The 13,268-nt window shown below is 39.4% G+C and overlaps 1 protein-coding gene across 1 annotated transcript in view; it reads left to right on the top strand.

The window, feature by feature from the left end:
- LOC114689163 (calcium-activated chloride channel regulator 3A-1-like) overlaps positions 1–13,268 on the top strand; it is a 28,080-nt gene that overhangs the window by 10,960 nt on the left and 3,852 nt on the right.

Below are 13,268 nucleotides of genomic sequence, written 5' to 3'. Positions count from 1 at the left end.
TGTAAGAAACTGAGAAAGAATAGGTTACAGAGGAGAAATGATTCCTTAAAATATGGTGTTCATTAATACTTATGGAACTAGTAAGTGTCAGGAAGTCCATCTGGGTGATTACTGCAGTAGCCACACAAGCTTAGGATGCATTAGGACCTGACAGAAACACTTCATGATGGAATGAGCCCTGAACGGGTAGTCAGGCTTTTGAGGCAAAGCATTTACAGCCTCTAGGTGTCCATTTGCTCTTCCATAAAATTGGGATGTCCAAACATTTTCTGTGGGATTGACTGTGTCTTTAAACTGAGAAAGAGTTTTGGACGCAGTTGAGAAACCATAGAGAAACAAGGTTCTGATTAGCGGTATTGGTTGAAATGGGGAGCAGAATGAGCAGTGACAATCAATAAGGAAGAACCTGAGAAGTTCACATACAGAGGAGTGGGGGGCGGGGAGAAAAGAACCCAAGTGGGAACAAGCGAAGATGAATTTCAAGATGGAATTTTTGAGCAGTTTTCAGCCTATGGAGAAGAACATGTGCAGCAGGACAGACTACAGACGATTGTCCAAACACTTCTGAAGTTGTACCTGTCATGCTGGACAAGGTCTCCAGTTCTCTAGCAGCGGAAGGCCCCAGAGCGATGGTGTGGATGACGGCACCATTGCTTTTGACCTCCTCAAAGCATGAACTTATCTGGTCATTTTCCCCATCTGTCAGCAATATGATCTCAGAGCCGGAAGTCCTCTGGTTACTGGAGGTAATTGCCTGAATGGGAAAAACAACGTTACTAATCACAGAAAAATGATTTCTGAATAAATGAAAAGCAAGAATAAACTGTCTTTCAGTTGGAGGAGTCCTTGGGCTTCTGCTTGAGCCGGAGTCTGGATTTGCCTAGTCTTCTAGCAGGACACAGAGGGGCTGCAGAGAGCAGGAAGGCTACTTTTCTCTTCTTGCAGATGGCTTGTTTTTATCAGGTTAGAATATCATATATGAGGAGCTCAGGAGCTCACCACCCTCACTAAAAGTTAAAAGTGGTCAATGGCAAGTGACAGTAATTAATTTTCTTTTTTAACCTGGAATCCGCTTCTGAGTCCATTGCAAATTGAAGTTCCATTCCCGACTTGTCAAGGCAGGTTTGCACTGATCTCTAGGTAGGAGTTCTCACTGGTCATTCTTGCTAGAAGGTTTTGGATTGTAGCAGTGCTATCAAATGTGACCAGGCCAACCAAGGATCCCTTTTCAATAATTTGAATTAAGAACAGCTCTGCTGCTTGGTTCATTCGGGTGAGACACGTGATAGGGTTTCCCTGTAAAAAAAAATGTGTATATAGTATATATAGATATATGAACAACCCAGGAGTCTCTTGAAACTTTGTCAGATTGGTAAAAGACAAGAATCACCAAAGACCATAGATCTTGGCAATAATTCTTTGCTGTATTTTAAACTTTAGCTTCTTCATGTCATTAAAAAATGAAATCTATGAAATAAAATCAGTTTGGCCGTTTGATTGTTAGCTCAGCGGTTAAGACTTTCCACCCCTATCTGAAGAGAAACAGAGGAGGAAGAATGGATTGGTGATGGGGTAGGAGAGGGTGGAGGGGAAACTTTGGTTGGGATGTAAAAACAAAAGAATAACTGAACAAAAACAAAAATGAAACAAAAAACAAAAAAGAGTTCTTTCTGCTCTTGCAGAAATCTGGGTTCAGTTGTCAGAACCCAGATATGGCTCACACTGTACCTCCAATGCCAGAGCATCTGATGGCCTCTTTTGGCTCTTCAGGCATGAGAAGTCTCATGAAAATACTGAGTAACTATACTATATATACAGAGGATCTGGTGTAGACCCATATAAGCCCTGAATTTACTGCTTCAGTAAATATGGCATAATTATTAAAATCTTTCACAGAATCCTTTTTCACATGGGGAGTTTTTAAGGCATATTATGTAAAAGATCAGATTACAATTCACACAAAATGTAATTACATTTTTGAAGAAAAAGGTAGACATTAAGAAGAAGAAAAGCATGAAGTGATATGTTCAATGGTGGAATCATGGATAGTTTCCATTTTTTCCTCTCCTTATTCTTTTTTGAGATGAGATCTTGGTAGGTTGCCCACATGGGCCAAAAGCTGATAGACACAAGTGGTCTTCCTGTCTCAGCCTCCTGAGTAGCTAAGATTAGGCAAGCGCAATTTCACCTGACTTTATTTTTCTGTGTGTGTGCAATTAAACTTTTTGTAGTTAGAACTAAAAGTTATGAGATAAAAATTGTCCATAATCTTATAACCTCCTTCTAACCATCCTTTTTTATCTCATTGTTCATTGCCATAAACATGTGTGTTAGTTTATTACAACTAAGATAACATTAAGTTATATTTCTGTATTTAACTTAAATATTTAATTTGAGAGTGTCAGCAAAAAGTGTCTTACTGATTTCATGCTTGCAGATTTATCTAGGACCAAGCAGACTACCTGCTGTTTGGATTTCAGCAGTGAAAATGCAGGTCTGGGCAGGGCTTCTGTTCCTATCATGGGAGAGGAATTCTGAAAATCAGCAGACTTCTTGATTACGTCCCATGTGCTTCTGCCATTGCACATTTTGTTTTGTAGGTTTGGGGCTTCTCTATTGTGGGTTTTTTTCTGTGCAAAATTTAACCACCTGAAAAAAAGGAAAAAAAAAAAAACAATTCAAACATGATATTGTAAAAACTTGTAAGGGATCACTTTCTTTTCCAAATATGAAGTTAGCTACCTTGTGCATCCTGAACAGGATTTGTCTCCTGATGAGAATAACTTTATAATCAGGTGTTTGACATACATTTTACATACCTCTAGTGCAAGTGAGTCATACTATCAACACACACACAGCTAACGCTTTTTGGAGATTTTAAAGTTAGACCATCAATGAAGAATGGAGGCTGGTCATGTGATTAAGTCACCTTCTTGTTTCCTCATCTAAACTTTTGAGGATCTCCCATTTGGAATTATATTTACAGGAAGAGTGTTATGGCTTCTGGTAATTTCTGTCCCCTAAAAGTGGAATAGGAGAGATGGCAGTCCTTCATTGTCAATGTGCCACATCTCCATAGTTGGCCCAGAAACTTGAGGACAGTTCCTCTAGCCATGGAGCTTGTTATTAGTGCTGAAGAATGACACATATAAGCAATACCCTTGAAAAATAATAAAAGTATAAGAGATGTACACATTTCTCCTAGTGATGAATTGCATCTAACAATTCTGTCAGTAGATGTTTTTATTACTATAAACCCTGAAAAAATCCTCTCCAGGAGGATCTTACCACAAAAAAAGAGCATAGATCTTTAAAATAATGAATATGCTATTTAGTCCTATTTCATCATTTACATTCTGTCTATTGAAATGTCACATCGTATCCCATAAATTTATTATATGGCAAGTAAAAATAAAAATTAAAAAAGATTGAGCTTATCTAGGGAAAGAGATGACTAGATATTTTGAAAATACATTATCCATTTTAAGATAAAAATTTAAGGCTTGTTTTGTACCTACCTTGAATCAAGCACTGAGCTTAAACTTATTTATATTAGACTTTATAAACATAACAATAACAATGAGAAACAAATATTTCAATTTCATTGTTAAAATAAGCGGACTAAGTATCATAGTTAGTAGTGTTCTCTCAGCGACATCTTGAGAATGACAGGGTGGGTTTCTATGTCAAGTCCATTGACTATTACATTTGTTGAAACCCATCAAACTATGTATTTAAACTATTATCTCTGTGAACTTTTGTTCTTATATCTCTCTATTTTATGGAGGCAGGACCATGTATATATCCCAAATATTATCATTTTATAATGGTTTGGTAAACTTTAATGAGAAGAAAGTGGAAAATCTAGATGTCAGCTGAAAACTCCATTGTAGATTACTTTGGGAGTGATATGAATAAACACTTTGGAGAAACATTAAAGTAAGGTTGTTATTCTGCTCACAGGTCCAATAGACATCAGTAAGAGAAGGATTTAAGAAGTTATGTGACTCACTAAGAAGGGTACAGTGCTACATTTGAAGATAATGAACAGGTTAATAAGAAGGGGTAGGATACTATCCAGACACCCTTGACATGGGCTGAATGAGTGCTTTTCCTTCTCGTTGTGCGGATGCTTACTATCACAGACTTATACCTTCATCACTTAATACTTTGCAAGGATTCTTTCTTGAGTAAATGGAAAGTACTTACAGAATCAAGACTTTGCATGAACATTATGGAGTCCCTGGCAGCTTGGGCTTTGTTTGGGATAAATGTACATTTGGGCTCATACAGTCCTGTCTTTGAATCTCGCCGGCATTTCCTTGATTTGCAGCTGCTTCCCTGACATTCCATGACCATGATTCTGCCAGAAACGTGAGTGGAACATCTATGATAAAAGAATTGAATTACTTTTGTGGTGCAAACTCTTGAACCCATGGCCTGTACATGCTAGGCAAGCCCTCTACCACAAAGGTACACCATCAGCCCCAGTTTTGAAGCCACACATTCTGTTTTTAAATTGAACCTAGGCAAGTCAGCAATAAAGACCAATGTTCCGAAGTCTTTTTCTCAGTGACAACTCTGTTTGGTCATGCACAATCATTTCATTTTGACAAAAGTAGGCACAGTGATTGCCTGTCCACACCCTTGGTTTTAGTAAAAACTGTATTTTCTCTGTACACTCTTAAGCAGCCATTGGCTTCTTGATATGATCAATAAATATATTTCCTCTGTGGTTGTGGAATAAGATAGTAATTTCAAACTTACATGGGATATTATAAAGATTAAATTAGGTAAGAGTTACACAGGAATTATTATTTTTTTTTTAGTGAGGAGAGGAAGTCAAAATATGCTTAAAATCTTTTAAAATTTCTATGTATAAATTATATGGTTTTCAATTCGGTACAGTAATTTGTAGTTTACATTTTTTATAACCAGTAAGCTGCTGATGGAAGAACTGGATGGACTCAGGCATCAAACCGTTGGGCTTCATGACAAAGATAGTTGCCAGATCCCTGTTAGAGAATATGAAAAGGATTCTAAAACCTTCTTTATGTGTATAATTTCTTCCTATTCATACTTCATGACATTAGTTCATATTACAGTTTGTTTATGTTGCAAGGATAATAGTAGTTGTAATGTATTTCAAGAGAGATGTCTCTAGGGTTGTCTGAGAAGGTTATCTTATACATGATGAGACTCAAAGTTTCTGGGAACAGTGCAGGGACACTGTAAATGTGGGTTTAGAGCCTTGTTTACACTAGTATATATCTTTTTATAACTGATGATAGTGAAATGCATTCATTTGTTTAATGTTTTAAATACTTATCATTTGATAATCCTTTGCTTAGTTTTGACTTTGTTAGAAAACTACAAAAGCAAAACAAAACAAAACCCATAGTCTCAAGGATCTTCAACTCTATTGGGAGAAAACAAATCTCCTGGATGGCTAAGGCTGTTTAGTAGAAGTCTGAGAGAGGCACACACTTGCTCTCTGGAAACTCTCTTCAGAGTATCCAACCTCTAATGGGAGGAGCAGAGAGACCAAGAGGAGAAACAGGTAAAGGTTGAATAGACATTGTCTAGGCAAGGGGTAGTTTTGTGGGGTGGAAGTTGGGATAGGTGACCATGCTGAGAGCAGCCCTACCTGTGTGCAAGACTCAAGGCAGCTTGACACACCACACATTACAAGGGGATGGAAGCAGAGGGTTCTCTAGCATCCTCCCTGATCTAACTGATATTCTCTCATAGAATTATTTTCTCCATACACTGGTTCCTATTGTTCTCAAGACTTCCTCAATATTCTAAGTGTTTGCTACTTTGAATTTAAAAGTCAAATTAAACATCTTACCAGTTCATACATAGAGCTTTTGTAAATCTAACCCTAGAATTGTACTTGAACTACCTAATAGAAAATGCTGAAGAGCCAGCCATAAATTGGAAGTTTTAGAGTCAGATTAGTTCACACTGTGATACCTTGTTGCTTCAACAGTGTTCTTTTCAGACATGTAGAAGGGCCGGTCTCTGTTATACTCATCAAATACTCCCCACCAGAGATGGGCCCACTCATGGACAAAGACTCTGCCTAAGAGAGAAGATTGTCATCTATAAAGCTGTAGTTGAAATAATTTAAGGATGATTTTTTCCTTCTACTTTGAATTTCTTGCTCATCTGCTAACCTGAGCTGGAGACCTCTAGAAATCAATATTTTTCATTAGCCCAAAAAAGATAAAATGGAATGAAACTAAAAAATGACTCATTTAATTATCAACTTTATATATACAACAGGATGATTATAATCAGCATATTTCTAAATGAAGGTATTACTTAATGTTTACTTTACTTTACATTTTAGAAATCCACATTAATAGTGGTGGTTTGCTTTTCCCCATTGGAAATATGAAGTATAAAATATATATTTCTACCTCGGGGCCCATAGATACGAAAATTATCAGTGAGTAGGAAGTTTGGAGTAAAATGTATATACTGTCCTCTGTCTCCACATTGTCCATATTGAAGTGTGTAGGGATCATCTCCATATTTCAGATAAAGATCAGCAACTATGACTTCTGCCTAAAATGCAGAAGAACAAACCCAATCAGATTACAAAGGTTTTAGAAATGACATTTTACAAACAAGGATAATTTCTTTTACACCCATAAAAGCTGTATTACTAGTTTTATTCCCAACACAATTAGCATTTACCAAAATGTACATGTTCATTTGTAAAAGGCACAGGAAAAAGTTTAAGAGAGGGATATGACACCTACTTGGTCATATGATTCTCGTTTTGGTGTTAAGTATTCAGATTTTGACTTCCAGGTCATTGGGACCAAAATGCTTACATTCCTGAAATAAAATCTTCTTTTGGTGGCTTCAAACAGGTAAGTAGAGGCTTGAGTTATCATTTCCTGATGAAATTAAAAGTGCATTGTGGTAACTGAAAGACCCTAACCCTTCAGGCTTACACTCCCCAAGCCCCAGGAAATGAGAAACCAAAAAAACTAGTTCCAAGGGCCACCTGACTCAGCCATTATTCAACCTGTGACAATGTAACAATGTAAAAAGATTTCTGTTAAGAAATGTGCTCGATTGTGACTGGGATAGTTGCAAGTGTTCCAGGAAGGACCACCGTATGTAAACTCCACTCCTGCCTTGATACCCCCCTTGAGGTTTCAGGAAGAATGTACCTGTTGACGAAACTGTACCCACTCTGTGATCACTCTGTAACCAGACCATGATCTTAGGAAATTATCCTCTAGACATAAATCAATCGAAATGACATTATATGAAAATTGTAATCTTGTGGGTTTTGTGGATTTTTCCTTTAAAAAGCACTCATGGGGCTGCAGTAGGTTGTGACTCTTGTTCTTGGGAGCAGAGGAGCCCTTCTGTACAGAAGCTTCAATAAAATCCTAGTGCTGTTGCATCAATTGGACTGGAGTCTGGGTTCTTGGGGCACCCATTTGAGACCCTAAACTTTGGGGTCCAACATTTGGAGGCCCCAGCGGGATTTTTGGGGTGCCCTCGGACCCTCACTCTGCCAGTTGGATGTAAAAACGAGGTCGATCTATGTTTTATGTTACTGTGTCTTGTCCTTTGTCTGGTTGATTTGGCATTTGTATTTGGTGCCTGCAGAAGAGTGCAGGATCTGTATTTGGGACTCGCGTGGGGAGCAGACATGCTCAGACATCACCGGGTCCCCCCTCTGGAGGGGAAGGAGGCAGACATAGTGTCTCTCCTTCCTGGGGGTAGTGAGGCTGCAGGCTGTTTGCGGCCACTCCCATCTGAATTTGTGCTTTTGGGTTTGGAGCCAGATCACCACCTCGAGGATTGTGTCTATCCATTCTTTGTGTGTGTTTTATCTGTCTTTGTCTATCTTTACCGCTTTCCTTCCCTCTCTATGGGGCAACAACTAATTACCTCCCTAAGTCTGACTTTAGATAACTGGAGAGATGTGCTCCCTCGGGCTAACAACGCCTGTCTGGAAGTCAAGAAAAAAAAAAAAGGATGACCTTCTGTTTCTCTGAACGGCCAGCCTTTGAGGTTGGCTGGCCGGGGAACGGGACTTTTAATGTTGATTGATGTCATTTTGCAGGTCATTTCACCTGCCCCAGCAGCACTGGGACCCAGACCCCCACCTCTCCCTTCTCACACTCCCCTTATACCCTTACCCTCAGCTCCGTAGCCATCAGCCCAGACAGCTTCCCAGCTGTTTCCCAGCTCTCCTACTTCCTCCCTTTACCCTCTTAAGGAAATCCAGCATGAAAAACCCCCAGTCTTTCCAGAGGACTGGGAAGACTAATGATGGAATCACCCCCCTCATGCAGATCCACCTGCCGGCACAGGAAAAAAAAATCCTCCAAAACGTTCCAGAGGCGAACTCTCCCGGCCTAGACCAGTCTCCCTGCTGGGATCCCTTCCTTCCACTAAGCAGCAGCCTTGGCTCCCGCCATGATGGGGTGGTGGAGGGAAGAGACATTGGCTAGGCAGCCTGTAAGTATTGGGCAGAGCTGGCCCGGGAGCCAGCTGGAGCCTTGAGGAGCTCAGAGTGTGGGGGCTGGTGGAGAACTAACTGCCCTTCCAGGGTCACAGCTGACAGGTCTGTGGGCCCAGCCAGGGCATGGAGTCACTTTTAGTCTGCTGCTCTCTTGCACTTAAAAATATGAGATTAATAGCAATCCTTTGCTCCCATGTTGCATGCCTGCTGGTCCTCTGTCCTCTTCATCTCCCATGCTGTTGGGTGAGACTCCCAAGACCTGCCCTGGAGCTAAAACCTGATCAGGATCTGGCTCCAAGAATAAAACGTCACTCCCTATATGAGGCTATGATGTAAAAGGTCAGTAAACTGTTTGTTATGATTTCTTCTACCTGCAAATACTAAAGTGAGAGTTAATTCTGGTTGGTTTTCATCTTAAAAATGGCTAATGATTCTATTCTGCAAACTGCTTATGTATATATAAGGACATGTATATGACTTAAAAATATAAGCAAGCTTTAACTGTATGTATATATATGTGTATATATATATATATATAACTTAGATCCAACTATATGTATGTGTGCAAATAATTATTGTTTTTAAAAAATATGTAACACCTAAGTACTTGTGTCTTTACCAAGTGTTCAACAGCGAGTTTCTAGAAAATTTAAATAGATAACAACATATGTTTAATAAATAAGATATTTGATAAATATTAAAGCTACACATCAATGCTTTTACACAGAAATATACCTTGCTCTGGCAGCTAAACTTTGTAATTTAAGATTTACCCATGTAAAATAATAATGATTTTAAAAACATAAAAGAATCATAGGAAACAGCTGAGGTTTGCAAATATATGACAGGACTAAGGTTTCAAAAAGAGTCTGGTTGCAGTGGTAGACCTTAGCAGTTTTAAAAATTGCCAATGTCAGGTGATGATCACCGAAAAGCACCAGCCATAATAAAATAAAATAAAACAGACAGGCTATGTATGTGCTGCCAAAGGTAGGGCCAAAGAAATCATCCAAACCTCTAAATAAAAAAAAAAGTACTTTATTGTTATTACAAAAGACTTTGAGAGATCTTAATTCTTTAAGAACAGTTTTTATAGTTAAAAACCAATGACTTAAAAATGTTTCTTCTTACCCAAGGTACATTCAGGCTTAAGAATGTTGTCTAGTCTCCTTGTATTTGCTAAGTTTGTTAAACTTATTTGGATAAGCTGATACATATATATGTCTTATATTGATATTTTGTTTTGACTTCTTTACTGAACCTGTATTTGATGCTAGAAAAGAGCTTCAACTTAAAAACATTGTTTTTAATAGTCAGTCATGAATAATCAAGTTTCTTTTTAATTGTAGTCAAGGTAAAGAAATACTGATATAATATTATAAGAATAAGTTTACTCATTTACTCAGTCCCATGCATATGTTTTCAGGGTTGAGCTTAAAACAAGTAATTAGAAACAAAGTTTATCTATTCAGGCATCTGGACGGCCCTCACTTCAGAGATCTGCAGAATATGACATTTAAATGTTGATCTAAAAGTTTATTATATCAGATAGGCTTCCAGATCTAGCAGTGACCCAAGGTCTCCAAAGAAGATTACATACGAGGCACCACAACATCTCTGCCTGGATTATGACAACGCTGACCACAGGGCAAGATGCCCCAGTGCAACGCCTGCTGCCAGGACCCAGCCCAGACTGTGGACAAGCAGTAGGACACTGAAATTGATTGCACCCTTTTGCCTGGTCCAGGTCAGTCTTCCGTGTTCCTATTCCACAGGAAAAATACTCTGCCTTATGGGCCTGATGGCGGAAGAAGATTGAGCTGTTCTGACTGGTGCCTCCAATGCTATGGAGACCTGGGTAGGGATTGGTCCCTGTAATTTATAGGATTGGATGCTTCTTCTTCTTCTTTTTTTTTTTTTTTAGTGTTTTTTAAACTTTATTTATTTATTTATTTAATTTTATTTTACAATACAATTCAGTTCTACATATCAGCCACGGATTCCCTTGTTCTCCCCACTCCCACCCCCTCCCCTTCCCCCCAGCCCACCACCTATTCCCACCTCCTCCAGGGCAAAGCCTCTCCAGAGGACTGAGATCAACCTGGTAGACTCAGTCCAGGCAGGTCCAGTCCCCTCCTCCTAGGCCGAGCCTAGAGACCCTGCATAAGCCCCAGGTTTCAAACAGCCAACTCATGCAATGAGCACCGGACCTGATCCCACTGCCTGGATGCCCTCCAAACATATCAAGCCAATCAACTGTCTCACCCATTCAGAGGACCTGATCGAGTTGGGGGCCCTTCAGCCATTGGTTCATAGTTCATGTGTTTCCATTCGTTTGGCTGTTTGTCCCTGTGCTTTATCCAACCTTGGTTTCAACAGTTCTTGCTCATATAAACCCTCCTCTTTCTCGCTAACTAGACTCCCAGAGCTCCACCCAGGGCCTAGCCATGGATCTCTGCATCCAGTTCCCTCAGTCATTGGACAGGGTTTCTAGCATGAAAATTAGGATGTTTGGCCATTCCATCACCAGAGTAGGTCAGTTCCGGCTGTCTCTCGACCATTGCCGGCAGTCTATTGTCGGGGTATCTTTGTGGATTTCTGTGGGCCTCTCTAGCACTTTGCTTCTTTCTATTCTCATGTGGTCTTCATTTACCATGGTCTCCTATTCCTTGTTCTTCCTCTCTGTTCTTGATCCAGCTGGGATCTCCCGCTCCCCCAAGCTCTCTTTCCCTCAACCCTCACACTTCATTACCCCCAATTACGTCCAGGTTGATCATGTAGATCTCATGCATTTCTCTGTCATTGAGCCAACCCTGTGTCTTTCTTGGGGTTCTGTTTTCTAGGTAGCCTCCCTGGAGTTGTAAATAGCAGTCTAGTCATCTTTGTTTAACATCTAGTATCCTCCTATGAGTGAGTACATACCATGTTTGTCCTTCTGAGTCTGGGTTACCTCACTCAGGATGATTTTTTTCTAGATCCATCCATTTGCCTGCAAACCTCATAATGTCATTGTTTTTCTCTTCTGAGTAGTATTCCATTGTGTATATATACCACATTTTATTTATCCATTCTTCAGTTGAAGGGATTCTAGGTTGTTTCCAGGTTCTGGCTATTGCAAACAATGCTGATATGAACATAGCTGAGCAAGTGCCTTTGTGGTATGATTGAACATTCCTTGGGTATATGCACAAAAATAGCTGGGTCTTGGGAGACTGATTCCCAATTTTCTAAGAAAGCGCCATATTGATTTCCAAAGTGGTTGTACAAGCTTGCATTCCCACCAGCAGTGGAGGAGAGTTCCCCTAGCTCCACATCCTCTCTAGCATAAAGCTGTTTTCAGTGTTTTTGATCTTAGCCATTCTGACAGGTATAAGGTGGTATCTCAGAGTTGTTTTGATTTTCATTTCCCAGATGATTAGGGATGTTGAGCAATCCCTTAAATGTCTTTCAGCCACTTGAGTTTCCTCTGTTGAGAATTCTCTGTTTAGTTCTATAGCCCATTTCTTAATTGGACTTTTGGGCATTTTGATGTCTAATTTCTTGAGTTCCTTATATATTCTGGATATCAGTCCTCTGTCAGATGTGGGGTTGTGAAGACCTTTTCTCATTGTGTAGGCTGTCGCTTTGCCTTGTTGACCATATCCTTTGCTCTACAAAAGCTTCTCAATTTCAAGAGGTCCCATTGATTGATTGTTTGTCTCAGTGTCTGTGCTACTGGTGTTATATTTAGGAAGTGATCTCCTATGCCAATGTGTTCAAGACTACTTCCTACTTTCTCTTCTAGCAGGTTCAGAGTAGCAGGATTTATGTTGATTTCCTTGATCCACTTGGACTTAAGTTTTGTGCATGGTGACAGATATGGATTTATTTGCAGACTTCTACACATTGATATCCAGTTATGCCAGCACCATTTGTTGAAGATGCTTCCTTTTTTCCATTGTACACTTTTGGCTTCTTTGTCAAAAATTATATGTTCATAGGTGTGCAGGTTAATGTCAGGGTCTTCAATTCGATTCCATTGGTCCACATGTTGGTTTTTATGCCAATACCAAGCTGTTTTTATTACTGTAGCTCTATAGTAGAGCCTGAAGTCAGGGATTGTGATGCCTCCATAGGTTGTTTTATTGTACAGGATTCTTTTGGCTATCCTGGTTTTTTTGTTTTTCCATATGAAGTTGAGTATTATTCTTTCCAGGTCTGTGAAGAATTGCCTTGGTATTTTGATGGGGATTGCATAGAATCTGTAGATTGCTTTTGGTAAAATTGCCATTTTTACTATGTTATTCCTGCCTATCCATGAGCATGGGTGATCTTTCCATTTTCTGACATCTTCTTCAATTTCTTTTTTCAGGGACTTAAAGTTCTCATCATATAGGTTCTTCACTTGCTTGGTTAGTGTTACCCCAATGTATTTTTATGTCATTTGTGGCTATTGTAAAGGGTGATGTATCTCTGATTTCCTTCTCAGCTTCTTTGTCCATTGTATATAGGAGGGCTACTGATTTTTTTGAGTTGATCTTGGTCACTTATGTATACTATCATATCATCTGCAAATAGTGAAAGTTTGACTTCTTCCTTGCCAATTTGTATCCCTTTGATCTCCTTTTGTTGTCTTATTGCTCTAGCTAGAACTTCTAGTACTATATTGAATAAATATGGGGAGAGTGGACAGCCTTGTCTTGTTCCTGAATTTAGTGGTATCGCTTTGAGTTTCTCTCCGTTTAATTTGATGTTTGCTGTTGGCTTGCTATAAATTGCCCTTTATACT

Source organism: Peromyscus leucopus, chromosome 6, assembly GCF_004664715.2.
Source record: "Peromyscus leucopus breed LL Stock chromosome 6, UCI_PerLeu_2.1, whole genome shotgun sequence".
NCBI classification, from domain to species: Eukaryota; Metazoa; Chordata; class Mammalia; order Rodentia; family Cricetidae; genus Peromyscus; species Peromyscus leucopus.
The sequence above is the reverse complement of the archived record's forward strand: the minus strand, read 5'-3'. Positions and strand labels throughout refer to the sequence as shown.